Raw genomic sequence first — 20,953 nt, forward strand, 5'->3', positions numbered from 1 at the left:
AACATAGGGTATAATGCCTATGCCATGTCCCAGACATGGTCTTACACTGGCTCTCACGTTAAGTCGATGCAATGTCCCAGACATGGTCTTACACTGAATCCCATGTATCCTTGCCAATGCCATGTCCCAGACATGGTCTTATATTGACACATCATGTAGCCAATGCATGTCTCAGACATGTCTTACACTGGCTTACATCAAGAGGCCGATGCATGTCCCAGACATTTCTTACACTAGCTCTCGTCTCAATGCCGATGCCATGTCCCAGAAATGGTCTTACACTGGCTCTCATAATGTGGCTGATGCATGTCCCAGACATGTCTTACACTAGCACACAAACATTCTGAATGTCATGGCCTGAATATCCGATTTATTTTCTAAGGTTCAAAAGGGAGTCCTACTATCTCAATATTCATCATACACGATTATTTCCACAAACAAGAAATTCATGCTATCTCAATTCAAACACATATAATAACAATGTAGTTGTATTATTTACATACAACTTACCTCAGATTGCAAAATGTAAACGACTAGTTCGACTTAGTCCACTTGCTTCACTTTTCCCCGATCTAGGCCTGGATTTTGTAATTCTTGATCTAGAATGATAAAAATTTGCGAATTTAATCATATTATTAATCTAGATACTCAACAACATAAAATTGGGAAAAATGACCATTTTGCCCCTAGACTTTTGCAAAATGATCATTTTACCCCTAGGTCCAAAAATCGATTTTTTATCGAATTTCTTCATATTTTAAGCCTAGTTGATTACTTTTACACTAAAAGCAGTCCAAAATTCTTAATATTTCACACCTTTATCACCTATTTTACAACTTATGCAAAATGGTCCTTTTTAGGGTTTTCATGAGAAATCTCTTCACAAAAGTTGTTTATTTCACAACCATGGTTCATTTTCTTCCATAAAATTTTAGAAAATAATATGTTTGCTAACATGGAAAAACCCTAGACTTTCAACCATTTTGCAAAATAGTCCCCTTGTTAGAAAGCTCATTCTACAAGGACCTCAAAAGTACAAAAATATTTAAGAAAAACCCTCAAATCACTTACTTGCCAAGGCTTTTAGTTGCTAAAAATTTTTCAAGCTTCCATGGCCACTTTCTTAGAGAAAAATCAATGGAGAAGAAAGAGAGAGATGAAAAAAAATGACAACTTTTACTATTTTTTTATTTTATTCAATTTCTGCACCTAATTTCACCAAATTTTTAACTTTTGACCACCTTTGTTGTAGCACCCCACACCCGTACCCCATGCCAGGACAGAATACGAGGCGTTACCCAACTTGAACGTACACATTCACACATTTTTGAATCACCAAAATCTGGTCAAATTTAAAACTTGTCCATTCTAAAACAAAAAACTCTATAATAAAGGCCTACTAGACTCTAAACGTTCATTTTAAACCATTCGAGAATGATTCGGGTCTTACTACAAACCTTGAAAAATGTTACTAGCCATAGGGGCACACGCCCGTATGGGAGGGGCAACACGCCCGTGTAACCAATTCAACAAGGTCGTGCTGTTGGCCCGTGTGGCTCACACAGCCTAAGCAATACAAGGACAAGCCCGTGTCCTCTACCTATGTGGAATTAATTCTAATTTTTCACCTACAGGGGTTTTCACATGGCTTGGCACACGCCTGTGTCCCTACCCGTGTCCTTCACACGGCCATGACACGCCCGTGTGCAAAAACCTGGACATTCTATTTTTGACGTCAGCAATCCTTAAGGGCCACAGGGCCAAGGCAAACGCTCGTGTACTAGGCTATGCCCTTCACACGACTGAGACACATGTCTCTCTGCCCGTGTGTTTACTATCATGCATACTGACTTACAAAATTTATGTACAAGGGACACACGACTAGACAACACACCCATGGGGCTGGCTGTGTGTCACATACGGCCTAGACACACGCCCGTGTGCCTACCCATGTGGACAAAACAAGGCTATTTACCAAGACTTTTTGCCACCCTTACTTACATAACTTGTACAAAATCACTCTACACCAAGACATGGGCACATCACATAGCCAAAATAGTCACAATGGACAACATTTCATTTGTGCAATTTACTCATCCATGAAAATATCATCTTCTATTTATAAATGAAAGTGAGTATTAACCATTATCCATGGCCTTATACAAAATAAAGATATTTATCCCAAGCCAACACATTTAGCTAATTTCTCAATGACACAAAATATTAATGTCTAAGCCCTATACATGCCATACTTAAAAACAAATAATTTGACTATACCGAGTGCTTGTAATGATAGCGTGATTGTAGCCTCCAACGTCTGATGGTCCTTGAGCTATTTGGCGACACTATAAGAAAATGGAAAAGGGAGGGAGTAACCATAAAGCTTAGTAAGTTGCATGCAATAAATATAACAACAACTTTACCATTTATCATCATGCTCATAGTACTAAAGTAGGCATAAGCACAACTTACTCATCAATAACTAATGCAATTCACATAGCATATATATATTGAGCTCACGTCTCATACAATTCAAATAGGAACCTGTACCACCCACAACCTGGTTATGCTTTTCTCGTTTAACTGAAATTGTAACTCTCACCGTTGAACCATTTGGTATGCTATCGGATATTCATTAAGCCTTAAACTTAAGGTGTAATGCCGATGCCATGTCCCAGACATGGTCTTACACTAGCTCTCATCTCTTCGTACCGATGCCATGTCCGAGACATGGTCTTACACTAACACATCTAGTAGCCGATGCATGTCCTTGACATGTCTTACGATGGCTTACGTTGCGAGGCTGATGCATATCCTAGACATGTCTTACACTAGCTCTCATTTCAATGCCAATGCCATGTCCCAGACATGGTCTTACAATGGCTCTCATAATGTTGCCGATGCATGTCCCAGACATGTCTTACACTAGCGCACAAATGACCCAAATGTCATCGCGTGAATATCCGATTTGTTCCTAAGGTTCTTATGGGAGTTCTACTATCTCAAAATTCACCATTTATAATCATTTCCACAAATAAGCAATTTATGCTATATTAATTCAAACACTTATAATAACAATGTAGTTGTATTATTTACATACAACTTACCTCGGCTACAAAATATGGTGTCAAGTCGGTCTAATCGATTTGCTTGGCTTTCCTCCTGTCTAAGTTTGGAGTTTGAATTTCTTGATCTATAATAACAAAAATTCACAAATTTAACCACCTTATCAATCTAGGCACTCAATAATCTCTACTTGGAAAAAATGACTATTTTGCCCCCTAGACTTTTGCAAAATGACCATTTTGCCCCTAGGTCTGAAAATTAATTTTTATCGAATTTCCTCCTATCAAAAGCCTAGTCGAACCCTTAATACTCTTATATCCTTCCAAAATTTCCACTATCTTACCCATTTATCAATAAATATTCAACTTATGCCAAATAGTCCCTATTAGGGTTTTCATGAGTAAACCCGTCACAAAAGTTGTTCATTACACATCTAATACTCATATTCTTCCCTAAAATTTCAGAAAACTACACATGATTTCATGGAAAAACCCTAAACTCTCCACCATTTTACAAAATAGTCCCCTTAATAGAAAGCATATGCTTCAAGGGGTCCAAAAATGTAAAAATCATCAACAAAAAGTATGTAAATCACTTACTTGGAAGAGAAACAAGTTGCTGAAATTTTTGAAGCTCAAAACCCTTAAAAATTGCTAAAAAATTGGTGGTAGTGAAGAAGATGAGAATGTGATATCATCTTTTTCTTATTTTATTTCTATTTTAGTCAATTTAGCCACCAAACCCTCCAAAATTAGACTTTTTGACCAAATTGCTTCCTATAGCCGGCCGTGCACTATGTTAGGGTCTAATTTTATTTTAAATACCTCAAATTTAGGTTCTCTAGATATTTGGAACCTTTAGCTATTAAAATAGGACTTTTGCATTTTATGTGATTTAGTCCTTTTTCTAAATTAAGCCCTCAAACGCTAAAATTACTACACCAAAATTTTCATAAACCCTCATAATCATGCTATAATCCCAAAAAAATTAATAAAATAATTTTTCCAACTTTGAATTTGTGGTCCTGAAACCACTATTCCGACTAGGCCCAAAATCGGGTTGTTACATTTGTCTCCTATGGCCGGCCATGCTATTCTAAAGGGTGTAATTGCCCTTTAAATACCTCAAATTTAGGTTTTCTAGCTATTTGACACCTTTAGCTATCAAAGTAGGACTTTTTCACTTTATGCGATTTAGTCCGTTTTCGTAATTAAGCTCATAAACGCTAAAATTATTTCACCAAATTTTTCTTGCACTAATATAAACATGTTATAATATTTAAATAATAACAAAATACTTTCTCTGACCTCGGATTAGTGGTCTCAAAACCACTATTCTGACTAGGCCCAAAATCAAGCTGTTACATACCAAGCGGTTTTTGATGAAAATGTCAAATAGGGACCTATTTGTAAAAGTTGTAAAATGTGTGTACAAGTGTGAGTAAATGAAAAATGTGGGATTTTATGAGTAACATTAATATTCAACTAGGCTTGGGTAATGAAGAAATCGAATGAAAGTCATTTTACAAGCCTAGGGACTAAAATGTATAAAGTTGAAAAGTTAAGGGTAAAAATGTAATTTTTTGCATAAGGTGTTTTTGGGATTAAAATGAATAATGTGATAGTTTAATGAGTTAAATTTGATATTATAGATCAAGAAAGATGAGGTTCTGAACCAGACCAGGGAAAGAACAAGGATGTGGTCTAAATCGAACAATTATCCATTTTGTACCGAGGTAAGTTCGTATGTTAAAAATAAGCTTTAATATGATTGTATTTTATTTCTTTAATGTTGCATGAATTGCATGTTTGATAAATATGGATGAGCTTAATTCTATGAACGAGTCCGAAGCAGAAATCCCGTTTGAACCTTAGGAATAGGGTAGGATACAAGTGACATGTCACTAGGATCATTCTGTGTTATGTGATTGTGTGATCTAGGTGCTGGTCTTGTACGTCCTACCGGTGGCTGAGTATACTGGCATATGTTGTGAATACTTGACAACTTGTGTGAGCAGCACTGTGTAGCTATGTTTTGACTGACATCTTGTGTGAGCAGGCCCGTCGATAGCTCGAGAGTGAGCGATTATGTTCTATGAGACTTAGGTAGCTTTGGCTACATATGTGACACTTAGTGTGCAAATTTTCCCGAGTTTCTGATATTATTATTCCGAGTGGTTTACGGGTGTGTCAAATATGAGAATATGTGTAAATTCATTTCCAGATGGCTCTGGTATGTACATAAAGCTCATGTTTATTAAATGTGTGACATGGTGAATGTGAGGTAAGTTTTGTGATGGAATAGATTATGATCATGAAATTATGTAGGTTTACATTAATTATATTATATTATTTGAATGTTATGTGCATGGTAAGGATTGCTTATTTCTTTCATACGAGATTACTAAGCTATATAGCTTAATCTGTTTATTTTCCATGTTTTTATAGTGTCGCCAAGCTAACTCGAAATTGGAGATCGTCAGAGATTCGGATCACACTATCAAACTCTCATTTTGGGTATTAATGGTCTTAGCATTTTGAATGTATGACATGTATAGGTACTTGGCCATTTTGTTATATGTGTCATTTGATTTAACTAAAATGTATTGGCTCATATTTGTTTAAGTTGATTTGGTATTTAGCCATGTAATTGGCTTATTTTGGCTAAAATGGTTGTAAGCCCATTTATTTATGTATATGTGCCACTGTCTTTGGTGTTATGGTCATGGCACACTTGGTGTTTGGTGGAGTGTGATTTTTATTGTGAATGTGAAATGTTTGGAATTGTGCTTTATTGGTGAGATGATAATCTTATGCACAAATAGGTGTTATGAAAGTAGTTTAATGATACCTTGTATATGTGAAATTATCATGGTTAATTTGGGACATGATAAATGTTGTGAGTATGATAGTGGGTGGTATTGTATTGATATGATTTAGCCATGATTGTAGATGTTTGGTTGCCTAAGTATGCCATTTTTTATGCCTTTGAATTGGTGAAAATGCATGTGTATATAAGGTTGGCAAATGGCTTGGTAGATAACCTTTATTTTGTCCACACGGGTAGACACACGGGTGTGTGTCTAGGCCGTGTGTGACACACAGTCTACCCCATGGACGTGTGATCCGATCGTGTGACCCCTGCACCTTAATTTTGAGAAATAGAATGCTCAGAATTAAGCACATGGGTAGAGACATGGATGTGTGTCTCATTCGTGTGGACGGCTCGGCCTCGAACACAGACGTGTGCGCTGGCTATGTGAAGTTTGCACCTATTTTATGAAAATTAATTTTCCACACGGCGTAGCACATGGGCGTGCGACTACAATTTGTTCATGGGTTACAAGTCAGTGAGTTACACGGGGTAGGACACGGGCGTGTGTAGCGACACGGCCTGCCCACATGGGCGTGTGACCCCTGTTTAGGAAAATTTTTTTTTCTAAGTTTTGTAAAAATTTCCTAAGTGCTCGGTTTAGTCCCACACCACTTCCAAAGCATGTTTCGGGCCTCGTAGGCTCGTGCTAGGGACTTTATGATTGAATGTGAATGGTTTTAATTTGGATACAAATTTATGACTCAAAATTGTATAATTGTTTGTGTGGTAAGTCCGGTAATGCCTCATACCCTGTTCCGGCGTCGAATAAGGGTAAAGGGTGTTACAACAAGAGCCTGAGTCAGAATAGAGTTGAGCTTCTCGAAGCTCGATTATTGCGTATCATTCCAAACAAAATGAACACCCTTACGTAGAAGCTTAGTCAAACGAGCTGCAGTTAAAGAAAAGCCCTCGACAAACCGCCGATAATAACTCGCCAGACCCAGAAAACTGTGAATCTCCAATACATTCTTGGGCTGTTTCCAATCAAGCATAGCCTCAATCTTCTTAAGATCAGCACGAATCCCCTCAAAAGAAACCACGTGCCCCAAAAATGTTACCTTACACAACCAAAACTCACACTTGCTCAACATAGCGTAGAGCTATTTTTCACGGAGAATCTGAAGCACTACTCTATGATGCTCATCATGCTCATCCTCAATCTTAGAGTAAACCAGAATATCGTCTATGAAGACCATAACGAATTGATCCAGATATGACTGAAAGACTCGGTTTAATAGTTCCATGAATGCCACCAGAGCATTCATCTGACCAAAAGTCATAATGAGGAACTCGTAGTGTCCATAACGAGTCATAAATGCAGTCTTATGAACATCAGCTTCCTTAACTCTCAACTGATAATACCCGGAACGAAGATCAATCTTTGAAAACACTGAAGCCCCATGAAATTGATCAAACAAATCATCAATCCTTGGAAGTGGATACTTATTCTTTACAGTCAGCTTATTCAGTTGTTGATAATTGATTCACATCCTCATGGTGCCATTCTTTTTCTTCACAAACAGAACTGGTGCTCTTCATGGAGACACACTAGAGAGGATGAAACCATGATCCAAAAGCTCTTGAAGTTGAGCCTTAAGCTCTGTAAGCTCCTTTGGTGCCAGTCGATAGGAAGCGATGGACACCAAAGCTGTACCCGGTAGAAGCTCAATTCCAAACTCAACTTCTCGATTAGGAGGTAAATCCGGTAACTCGTCAGGAAAGACATCCAAAAAATCCCTCATTGTTTTGATATCCCTGACAAAAGAGACCCTAGAAGTAGAACCACTAACATAAGCCAAATACGCCTCACACCCTTTCTGAGCCAGTTTCTCAGCCACAAGTACAGAGATCACGTTGGACAGATAATATCGGCGCTCACCTATCACAACCACTTTTCTATCATCCTCAGTCTTCAGTCCTCAGAACAACCCTCTTAGATGCGCAGTCCAAGCTAACATAGTGCTCAACCAATCAGTCCATACCTAAAATTAAGTTGAACTCCCCAAACGGAAGCTCCATTAGATTCACCAAAAGACAGCCCCTTGCACCTCTAACAGAACATCCCTATAAAACTTATTAACCAGAAGAAACTGCTCCAACTGACTCAATACAGTGATCTCACTAGAAGTGCTCTTGACAGAAATTCCCATGTTTTCAAATACAGAACTAGCTACATAGGAGTGTGTAGAACCTATGTCTATCAAAGCAGTATAAGGTATATCAAATAATAAGAATGTACTGGTGATAACATTTGGAGCATTTCTATCCTCTTAGCACCGAGCAACATAAACTAGTGCAGGCTACCTCACATCAGCCTGACTAGCTCCTCTGCTCAATGGTCTCTGCCCACGACCCATACCATTACCACCCCTAGCCGGTCCACGGCCCCTAGGTGGCTGCTGTACTGCCTTCTGAGGCTGTACAGAACTTGGTCCTAAAGCTTGCATCTAATATAGCTGCTGTGGACACTATCAAATTTGATGCTCCAAAGATCCACACCTCAGACAAGCCCCAATCCTCCTCTAACACTTGCCCGGATGGTGCCTACCACAGTCTCCACAAGGATGAATCCTAGAAAGAGCAACAGGAGCCCCCACTCTAGCCGGCCCATTAGGTTTGGCCTTTTTGTTAGGCCTCTAAACAGAAGTAGAAGGCTCCGAATCCCTCTTATTCTTACTCTTCTCTCGATCCTTATTCTAGCACTCAACATGCTTAACATCCTCGGTGATCTTTGCCTTCTCGACCAGAACTGCAAACTCCAGCTCCCTTTATGGAGCAATCAATACCCTTAAGTTATCCCTTAAGCCATCCTTAAACTGAGCGCGTCTCTCATACTTAGATGCCACCATGCCTCAAGTATAGCGGCTCAGCCTTAGAAACTTAGAGTTATACTCAGCCACTAATCTATCACCTTGCGTGAGATTCATGAGCTCACGCCTACAAGCATCCACATAGCTCGCTCCTACGTACTTACTATGAAAGGTGGTCTTAAAGAAATCTTAGTTCAGACGATCAGATTAAGTACCCTCCTCAACCTTCAACCACTACTAATATGCCTCGTCGCGAAGTAAGGAATTGTATCCTTAAGTTTCTACTCGGGAGTACAGTCTAAATCATTCATAATCCTTTCAATAGCCCTCAACTAATACTCGGCCACTATATGGGTGACTCCAGTGACACCCCTAAATAGCTTAGTTCCATTAGACTAGAGTCGTTCAGTTACCGACCCATAGCCCCTAGATCCAGAATGAGGTCCAACGACCCTCTCCAATATCCTTAGCATGTCGTCCCCAGTCGAATAACTCCCCATATCCTAACTCCCCACTATCTTCTCAATCACAACCACTACAGAATTTTATCTCTCTCCAAACAGTCTCAGACAATTAGAGCAAAAACAAACTCCCTTGCTTACGCAGAGATTCGAACACAGGACCTCTAACACAACAACCCCCTTACCACTCGAACCAGTAGGCTCATTCTGATATGAATTAACAGGAAATTTTATGCAAGCCCACTTCACAGAGATAAGGCTTGGATAAAAAATAACATAATTTGCCAACATGGGGCTTGAACCCAAGACCTCTCACACACACCCAGAACACTTAACAACTGAAGCAGATACACAGTTGTGTCAAGTATTTACAGAAACAAAAACAAATTATTCAGGGCAATACAGTTTGACTTTTAAGGGTTGCTTCAAAATGTAAATAAGAAAGGAAGACTTGGTAAGGACCAACAACCAACTGATAAACAGTAATTCATACATGTTTCTATCCCATGCTTAGCACATTTTATGGATGATTTTTCCTTAAAATTGGTGAATTCGATGCTCCTAATGCCTTAACTTCATGTTTTATACTTAGGTGAGCATAGGAGAGTGAAAGGAATAAGAAATGGGCCAAAAATGGAGAAAATGGGCCAACATACGAAATCAACACGGCCTGGACTTCCTCACACGGGCAGACCACACGGCTCTGTCCCTTTGGCAAGGTCAAAGCATGATTTACACGGATAGATCACACGCTCGTGCCCATTTAATAGCCTTGACCACGGCCTTCAGCAATTGCACACGGGCTTATCACAGGGGCGTGTCCCTGCCGAGCCGAAGTTTAGTCCAATTCGGAAAAGGCCAATTTTGAGGGCTCTTAGGCATTCCAAAGCCTATTTAAACACCTGAAAAGGCACTTAGAAGGGGGATGCAGAAGAGAAAGCAAGGAATTGCTCAAGGAAAGCCGATCGATCCATCTCAGAAGCCGGATTCACTATCAAGACTGAAGATCTCCCTTCAAATTCCCTCAGGAGTTTTGGGTTTTCTTATGTTTTGTTATTTTTATCTTTTGAGATGTTTTCTTTAATTCGTATGAACTAAAACCCCTAATACCTAAGGGGGATGAAACCTAAGACAGATCTTGTTATTATTATCTGAATTGTATGATAAATATTTGACTTGTTCTTAATTATGTGTTCTTAATTCTTATTTTAATATTCTAGGATATTGATTCAAGTTAAGCTCTTATTTAGAGGAGGAATAGACCCTGTATAAGAGTAATTTGTCATAATTAAGCGGAGTTGGTTGCGCGCCTAGAGATAGGGTGACAAGATTTTGCCAGATTAGGATGAAACCTAATAAGGGGATCTATAGATCGAGTTAATGCAACCCTAGGGCATTAATTAGAAAGAGATTTCAATTATTCAAACGAGGGTTAGACGTTGTTAGTCTCGAGAAAGATAATAATATAACTTAGGGATCTCTACGGAACAAGTTGAATGAATAAATCGTCCGATTCAGAGTCAAATAACAAGTGAAGTCTAGGTGGATTTTCTTTAGGTATTGTCTCAATCAATCGAGTTTTCCAAAAAGTATTTTCCCCAAATTTCTTTTCTGTGATTTCTTAGTTTAGTTAATTAGTTAGATAAACAAAACCCTTTTATTTTTTAGGCTAGATAATAAAAAGAAAGTTGATACTAGTACTTTTAGTTCCTTTGGGTTCGATAATCCAGTCTTGCTAAAGCTATACTACTGTTCAATAGGTACACTGTCCTTCATCATGATCATAGTTAGTTTCAAAAATGATTCATTATAAATATTTAAAACTTGTCACGAATATCACGTATCAAGTTTTTGGTGCCGTTTCCGAGGGACTAAAATATTAGGAACACTCGATTTTTATTACTTTAGCCATTTACTTTTACTGCAATTTAAATTTTATTCTAATTTTTATTACTAATTCTTCTTTTTCCCTTTTTTCTGGCAGGTTCTTATAGTTTATGACTAGAAGAAACCCGTCAGGACCATTACGTTTTTGACAGTGAGATCGATCGCACAGTTCGTAAAAACCAAATAGAAATAAGGTGAAGCTTAAGATACACAAAGAACGAGCAAGAGGACGATATTCAAACCACAACCAAGGAGATGGCTGAAAATCAGGAAAACTCGATACTCCTGTGATTGCTGTTAATCTAGTAAATCAGAATCCTACTCCGCGCACTATGTATGATTATGCTAAACCTTCTCTAACAGGAACTGAATCGAGCATAGTTAGACCTGATATTGCTGCAAATAATTTTGAACTGAAACCTAACACAATTCAAATGATACAACAGTTTGTTCAGTTTGATGGTTTACAGAACGAGGATCCCAATGCTCACTTGGCAAATTTCCTAGAATTTTGCGATACCTTTAAAATTAATGGCATTTCTGATGATGCCATTTGCCTTCGGTTATTCCCTTTTTCATTGAGAAACAAAGCTAAACAGTGGTTGAATTCGTTACCACGGGGGTCAATCACTACTTGGGAACAAATGACTGAAAAGTTCTTATTAAAATATTTTTCGCCAGCTAAAACGACTAAATTATGTAATGATATCTCTTCTTTTGTACAGATGGATTTAGAGACACTCTACGATGCATGAGAGAGATACAAAGACCTTTTACGAAGATGCCCTCACCATGGGTTACCACTCTGGCTACAAGTTCAAACCTTTCATAATAGCCTGAATCCTTCGACTCGACAAATGGTTGACGCAGCTACTGGCGAAACTGTCAATAATAAAACACCTAAAGATGCTTATGAGTTTATAAAGGAGATGTCATTGAATAATTATCAGTGGCAAGTCATGAGGATAAAGCAAACGAAAACAGCCGGTGACATCTAAGTCATACAAGTAAAGAGATCTATTCATTGATAAGAAAAAGAAAAAACGTGAGCGGTGATTGGATTGATGAGAAAATAGAATCCTGGGTTGTGAACAGTGATTCGATTGATGGTAAAGAAAGTTTATAACGTCGATTTGGTCACCATGCTCTCTAATCAGATAGAACTCTTGAATAAGAAAATTGATGGTTTTCTTAGTTCTTCACAGGTTCACCCAGTAATGCTGTGGGAAGCAAGTGGAGGTGGATCGAACAGTTTAGAATACCCACCTTATGGCCACAACATGGAGAACGAGCAGTTAAATTACATGGGTAAAATCCTTGATCTCAAAACAATCCTTATAGCAATACTTACAATGCAGGTTGGAGGAATCACCAAAATTTTTCATGGGGAGGCCAAGGAAATCAGAAACCACCACCCCCTCTAGGCTTTCAGCAATCACCAACCTGTAGGAGAAAAAGCCGAACCATGAAGAGATGCTAACCAAATTCATCTTGGTGTTAGAAACTCATTTTCAGAATACCGAGATGGCACACAAAAATCAACAAGCATCAATCCAGGGGCTCGAAAATCAGATTGGACAGCTCGCCAAGTTGATTTTCGAATGACCACAAGGTAGTCTGCCAAGCAACACTGAATCTAACCCAAGGGAGCAACTCAACACAATTGCCATTCATGATGAGGAAGGGTTAGTGGCAAAACTAAGGCTAGAATTGGTGGTAAGCGAAGGTAAGAATGAGGTAGGCCAAAACGAACAAAAATCGATAAGTACAGAATATAAACCTCATGTGCCATACCCCAATGCTACAAGGAAAGACCGCTTAGACGAACAATTTGGTAAATTCCTTAAAATTTTAAAGAAACTACATATTAACCTACAGTTTATTGAAGCACTTTCGCAGATCCCGAACGCAGTCAAATTTTTAAAGGAGCTTCTAGCAAATAAACGAAAGTTAGATGAAAGGTCGCATGTGGAGCTAAACATGCTTTGCTCAGCCATTCTTCAGAATAAGCTACCCAACAAACTAAAAGATCTAGGGAGTTTTATTATTCCTTGTTTAATTGGTAGTTTAGATGTTAATAATGCGTTGGCTGATCTAGGGGCTAGTATCAATGTTATGCCTTACAAATTGTTTAAGCAATTAGGTCTAGGGAAACCCAAACAAACTAGGATGAGCATTTAATTAGCAGATAAAATTGTCAGATTTCCTAGGGGTATCATTGAAAACATACTTGTTAAATTGACAATTTTATATTCCCAGTCGATTTGGTCGTTTTAGACATAAAAGAGGACAGTAATGTTCCTTTAATTTTGGGAAGGCCCTTTTTAGCAACTGCTAGAACAATTATTGACGTTGGCACAGGTGAACTCACACTTCGTGTAGGAGACGAAACAATCAACCTTCAAGCTCGCAACCCGAACAACACATCGAAAATTGAAGGTTATTGTACAAATTGTTCTACTAAGACTAATCATATAGTGCAACCTATTTTACAGGAAATAAGTTTGAAGGACACACATCAGCTATGTTCAATCCACAACAAAGAATCTACTCATGAAGAACGAAGGTTACGAATCGAGGAGTTAGATGAGTGGCTAACATTTAAATCGAGAAAACACGATAAACCAAACCTATGCCAGAACGAGCTCAATGCCTTACCAAATCAACTTCAAGTTGGAGACAAAGTACTACTACATGCAGCAGATCCTCGAATCACCACTTCTGAACCGAATGAAGAAGCCCCTCTTACGGTACTAGCATTTTTATTATGGATAAAATTTATAGTACTCGGTCGAGGTAAATCACCCCAAATTCTGCACGTTCAAGGTAAATAGTACTCGTCTTAAACCTTATGTTGATAAAATTTATAGCAGGGATGAGGAGTGTAAACTCCTCGATCCACTATGATCATACACCAGAGAGGTAAGTCGAGCTTAGACTATAAATAAGTGCTTCTCGGGAGGCAACCCGAGCACTAACAATATTACTTTCTTTAAATTTTAGTTTTTAAAATCTAACAGACTAATCAAATCATTGAATACAGGCTTTTCAAAACCACACGGCCAGGCACACGGGCGTGCTGTAGGCCGTGCACATGCCACGGGATGCAACACGGCTGTGCGATACGGCCGTGTGAAAATAGGGGAAAAACTTCTTCCCCACCACGTGATAGGATAAGTAGCCACAGCCATGCGACATGGCCGTGGGCGAAACTGCCAATATAACACGGGCGTGCAACACGCCCGTGTTTTGAAACCGTGGGTAAACCTGTCAATTTAACACGGGCGTGCACCTGCATACACGAGTGTGGGAGAAGAGAACGAAGATTGACATGGCCGTGCAACATGGCCATGTACACCAATGCGCTTAATTTCAAAAATTACAAAATGCATGGGTTGAGCTTAGAGCACACGGGCGTGCCCCACAGCCGTGTGCCCCAATTTCTCTATAAACACGTATTATTTATTTTATTTTATTTTTATCCTTATATTTTGAAATTATTTTTTTAAGTTCTTTTAATACTATTTTATCCTAAATTTTTACAATTTTTATTCTTCGGCTATTTCATTACGAGTAATTATGCTTCAGTATAACTCTTAAAGAGTTCCTGATTTTATCACAGTTAGAAAGAGCTCCAAAGCTCATCCTCGTATAGGAACCAAAAACTCCACCGAGAAAGGTTCTCCCCGACTGCCATGTCCTGCTCGACCACAACCATAGCTACCACCAGATATAATATTCTTTTGGCACAAGACTTATGGACTAATGAACCTCTAACACCACCGGAGTATCCTATTCCACTCTCACTCCGATTATTCTCCGAAACTCTAGTTCAAGGAATTCATTCATCATTCAGGAAGTTTCACTTCTCTCCCTATCTTATGATTATAAATCTATCTTTTTCAATATATCTACCTTTGTACATTGAGGGCAATGTACATCTTAAGTGTGGGGGGGTCTTTTATATCAGAAAAATCCCTAAATTTTGTTTTATTCTCATGCGATCTTCTCATATCATTATTAGAATGAATTCCAATTACTCTATAATGTTTATTGATATATTTGAATTAAAACATAGGCATTTATGCATTGAGTGTTTAAACTTTAAGACATTAGGGAATCAAGCATGATAAGTTGATTTTTAAAGAATTAAAAACTTTTAGGTTGTTTTTCCCAAGTTTAGGTATTATCTTGAGTTGAAATTCACAGGTTTAAACATCACAAAGCCATAATTTTTGTGAGATTTTGAGCCTTTAGAGCATCTATCATTTCTTTCATGCTCACTTTTATTGTTGCTTTGAGTGCGTCAGTATTGAATTGTTATTCTAGAACTTGCTTGATTATGCATGTCAAGACCACACCATTTGAGTTGATATGTCAAAATGATAAAGGCACTTAGGTTTAACCCACTCACTCCACAAAAGCCTACCTTCATAATTAACCCTTAGTGAACCCCTTTGAGCCTAACAAGCCATTAATTGATTTACCTTCAATATTAACCCATAAACCATTATTGTTGAAATCCCCTAATTTGATCCCTTTTTTTTTTCGAGATTTGATTTGAACTAATTGCTTAGCTATGTTTTGCTCTTCTATGTAGCTGACTTGTTCTTAAAAAAAAAATTCATACTTACATATTAGTAGTAATTCGGTATTGTTGAGTCGCAGTATCTAAATTCCATCTTCTAAGAAGAAGCTCACTTGAACTCAATTGATGTTTAATTACTTTTTCGAGTTAAGTAATTTTTCAATTCCATCTCGATTCTAACCTTTTCTTTTAGCTTGTGACCACACCCCCTAACCAAAGCCACGTTACAACCCTTTAAAGACCTTTTGATTGATATTCATCTCAATATATAGTGGTGGAGATTTGATTTTCATGCAAGCATATGGTAATGACTTTTCATTATTGACTATTGAGTGCTTCATGTATTATCCTTAAACACTTCGAGTGATTTGAGTGAATCTATAGTGAGGATGTGAAAATTTGTAATATTTTGAGTTGAAGGTAATTACTTAGATGAGGGGAGACACCTATGCTTTCATGATAAAATACTCAACTTGGAATGTTTTAAACTTTGATGTTCTTTCAGTCAAATTCTCAATGTATGATTACTTAGATATTATTAATAGGAATTATAAGTTAAGAAGAATTTATTTTGATTGTGAGTTGAGGGTTTTGCTTGAGGACAAGCAAATGCTTAAGTGTGGGGGTATTTGATAAACCGTAATTCATACATATTTCTATCACATGCTTAACACATTTTATGGATGATTTTTCCTTAAAATTAGTGAATTCTATGCTCCTAATGCCTTAATTTCATGTTCTATACTTAGGTGAGCATAGAAGAGTGAAAGGAACGAGAAACGGGCCAAAAACGAAGAAAATGGGACAACATACGAAATCAACACGGCTTGGACTTCCTCACATGGGTAGACCACATGGTTGTGTCCCTTTGGCAAGGTCAAAGCATGATTTACACTGGTAGATCACACGCCCCTGCCCATTTAGCAGCCTTGACCACGGCCTTCAGCAATCGCACACGGACGTGTCCCTACCGAGCCCAAGGTTTGTCCAATTCTAAAAAGGCCAATTTTAAGGGCTCTTAGGCATTCCAAAGCCTATTTAAACACTTGAGGAGGCACTTAGATGGGGGACACAGAGGAGAAACCAAGGAATTTCTCAAGGAAAGCCGATTGATCCATCTCAGAAGCCGGATTCACCATCAAGACTGAAGATCTCCCTTTAAATTCCCTCAGGAGTTTTGGGTTTTCTTATGTTTTGTAATTTTTATCTTTTGAGATGTTTTCTTTCATTAGTATGAACTAAAACCCCTAAATACCTAAGGGGGATGAAACCTAAGATGGATCTTGTTATTATTATCTGAATTGTATAATAAGTATTTGACTTGTTCTTAATTATATGTTCTTAAGTTGGTTGCGTGCCTAGAGATAGGGTGACAAGGATTTTCCGGATTAGGGTGAAACCTAATAAGGGGATCCATAGATCGAGTTACTACAACCCTAGGGCGTTAATTAGAAAGTGATTTCAATTATTCAAACTAGGGTTAGATGTTGTTAGTCTCTAGAGAGATAATAATATAACTTAGGGATCTCTACGGAACAAGTTGAATGAATAAATCGTCTGATTTAGAGTCAAATAACAAGTGAAGTCTAGGTGGATTTTTCCTTAAGTATTGTCTCAATCAATAGAGTTTTCCAAAAAGTATTTTCCCCAATTTTTTTCTGTGATTTCTTAGTTTAGTTAATTAGTTAGATAAATAAAACCCTTTTTATTTTTTAGGCTAGATAATAAAAAGAAATTTGATACTAGTACTTTTAGTTCCTTTGGGTTTGATAATCCGGTCTTGCTAAAGCTATACTACTATTTGATAGGTACACTTGCCTTTATCGTGATAATAGTTAGTTTCAAGAACGATTCATTATAAATATTTAAAACCTGTCACGAGTATCACGTATCACCAGCCAATAGAGACGACGAGTCATGAGAAGTGGCTAACAGATAGAATACAGAGGAAAATCTAGTGGAAAATTCCTTATACGCTAGAATTGATTCCTTTAGTGAAAAATCTAGATAAATGAGATCGAAAAGAGGGTTTTAATAATTTAAAAACAGCTTGATTGTGACTTTTAATAATAGTATTGCAATATTTAGAAATCATACTCTTGTCTGTAATGGATGGATGTCTAATAATTTCTATTTTATCAAAACAAAGATGTACACACTGCTTGAAATTTAACTGTAAAAGAAAAAGACTTAATACTTCTTAATCTAATGAGACATACCTTTGACTTTTGAGACTTGATCATATTAACCAAGAAAGAATCACTAGACTTGTGAAAGATGACACCTTAAGTTCACTTAATGAAGTTGATCTTCTAAAATGTGAATCTAGCTTGGAAGGTAAGATGACTGAGCTATTGGAAATAATTCGATTCAAAAATAGTTTCTTGCATAGAAAAAAATAAAAATTTTGAAAATCAAGCGAGTTTGTGATATTTATAGAAATAAACTTTTTCCCAAAATAGTACCTATGCTTTGAGTGAGACGGATCCTAGATGTGCCTGACTTTCAACCAAACAACCTTCTTCGCTATTCTTGTACCATGAGCTGCCTTGAGTGTAGGCTCAAACTATTTCGAATCAAACACAAAATAAGAATTAATATTTTTACGTTCAGTAGGAAACTAAATATCTCTCTCTCTCTCGCTCTCTCTCGTTTAGAAACCAGTAGAATTGTTATTTTAGAAACTAGTAGAATTGTTATTCTCAGAAAATAAAATTTATAATTAGAAATAAATTCTGACTTATTTTCGGGTAGAATAACAATATCTCAAAGTTGTATATTTTTAGCCCTACCAGAAGAAGTGAAACCCTAATTGAATTAGTATAAGAAAATAATTTTATTTAATATAAAATAATCCCATAGTTGAATTAAGAGAGAGAGGGGTGACTGACCCTAGTTATTTTACTAGGGTTGCCACCCCTTATACTTGTCATGAAGGGGTTTTGGGTCTCTCTTGTAACAACCCTAACCCGAGACCGTCGCCGGAGTCTGACACGAGGTGTTAACAAACTTCAAACCACTTATTGATAATTTCCCAGACAAGCTGCCAATCTGTGTACTAGTCACTTAAAAAATCATAACTTGAGTTCTACAACTTGAAAATCAGTTTCGTAATTTTTCCCTGAAACTAGACTCATATTTACATCTATATATTTTTTTCTAGAATTTTTGGTCGAGCCAATTAGTACATTTTATTAGTTAAAGTCTCCCATATTACAGGGGTCAACTACACTGACCTTCGTGCGTTGCAACTCAAATAACTCCCTGTGCAGGGCTTCAATACTGATGTTGTTTGTTTCTATAGAAACTAGACTCAAAAAGGAATATATACATATATGGAATGATTTCTAAATGTCTCGGTTTAATTTATAATGAATTTTCAAAGTCGGAACAGGGAATCCAGAAACCGTTCTGGCCCTGTTTCACGAAAACCCAAATATCTCTTCACATACAACTCATATGACCGTTTCGTTTCTTCCATATGAATATAGATTCATCAAGGTTCATTTACATAATTTATTCACTATTTAATTCCATTCCTACTATTTTTAGTGATTTTTCACATCCACATCACTGTTGCTGCCAGCATCTATTTCTAGGGTAGACTTTCTCTAACACATAGTTTCTATGATTCAACCACCCCTTTTTCATATATAGTCCAAAATATAATCATGATGACCCATTCTAATGGCTGGTCATTGCCAAACATTTCCGTGCCTCTTAATGAGCATATACATACCAAATGATTATAACATTATGCTCAAAACATTTATAAGCCATTTTCGCATGGCTATTCAAAATTTTACATACCAAGTTCAAACAAAACATAATAGCCTATACATGCGAAATGTTCTCTTAGACCATCTAAGAAGAAGATACCAAAAAGTCTCTAGTCGGTGTGATGACTTCGATGACGGTCCCGAATACGCAAAAAGTCGAGTCCAAGAAACCTAAAATAGGTGACAAGCAAACACCGAATGAGTATATAACTCGAGAAGTCATAAGCAATGCACTACCAACCATTAATAACATTATCGCAAAAGGAAACAAAATGGAGCGAGGCTAATTACTCCATTCAAACCGAACTATACCATAGTTCCTTAGACCATTCGATTCAACCACATACCAAGTTACACATTCACATTCCATATACTAATCAATAGGATATTTGAAGCATTTCTATACACCATTTTGTTTTCGTCACAATCATACATCTACATGACCTTTCACTCATTCCACGATAATTCTTATGTACGTGACTTCAATTTACATTGTCACATAGGTTCAAACTTACCAAGCTCAACCCCAAATATAAACATAGTGCCTATTAGCCATGAACTCAAGGTACTTACCCGATCCGCTGTCCGTGATCAACTCAATAGTGTCGCACACTCAGTGTCAATAGTGATTCAAAAGCATATAGTGAGTCCGCACACTTAGTGCTATATAATCAACTCGCACACTTAGTGCTATATGATCAAACTCGCACACTTAGTGCTGTACAAGTTTTAAACCCGCACACTTAGTGCCATTCTCATGATCACAAATGTTTATACCCGCACACTTAGTGCCGAAATCAACAACTCAATACATCTCACCTCTTTTCCTTTCATTCAATACTTCCATCACCACATACATACATGTATATAAATTCATCATTCCTTTCGGCATAATTATATAGACATTATGTCTATTCAAATCAATACAAAATATATGCTTAGTGACTTACCTTGTGTTGGGTAAAATAGTCCAAGTCGGCTACTCGATGACCTTTGTCTTTCCCTTGCTTGATTCTCCTTCTTTAACTCCTTGAGCTTAATCAATAAATCAACTAGTTTAACCATCTTGCTAAACATTCATAATTCAATTACACATGCATATGTAGGTTTGTATATTCGGCAACCATCCTCACTTATTACCCATTTAGTCAATAATCTAAGCCAAGATAAGGCTTCAATATGGTTGCCTCTAACCGAATACATGCACACCAATCTACTTCATTTGGCCGAATATGCATGTCTATGTTGAGGCCAATTTTACACTTAATACTACACACAAAAAAACAGCATACATTTTACTAACTAACGCATTACATATTGTAGCTCAATACACATCTCTCGTTTACTTCATAACCAAACAACATCACAAGCAAATATACACCTTAAAATAGTATATATGTCATACCAATACATCATGTGCAAACATATATTCATGTAGGTGCAAGGGCGAATCTCAAGTTGTTTATATCCAAATATAAACACATATCC

The 20,953-nt window shown here is 37.4% G+C and overlaps 1 non-coding gene across 1 annotated transcript; it reads right to left on the reverse strand.

Annotated features, from left to right (window-relative positions):
* Positions 1 to 11,790: 11,790 nt before the first annotated feature.
* Positions 11,791 to 11,897, reverse strand: LOC128291371 (small nucleolar RNA R71). The gene has a single exon (XR_008281145.1). It is a non-coding gene; the product is annotated as a small nucleolar RNA R71 (small nucleolar RNA).
* Between the last annotated feature and the right edge of the window lie 9,056 nt (positions 11,898 to 20,953).

This window comes from Gossypium arboreum, chromosome 3, assembly GCF_025698485.1.
Source record: "Gossypium arboreum isolate Shixiya-1 chromosome 3, ASM2569848v2, whole genome shotgun sequence".
NCBI classification, from domain to species: domain Eukaryota; kingdom Viridiplantae; phylum Streptophyta; class Magnoliopsida; order Malvales; family Malvaceae; genus Gossypium; species Gossypium arboreum.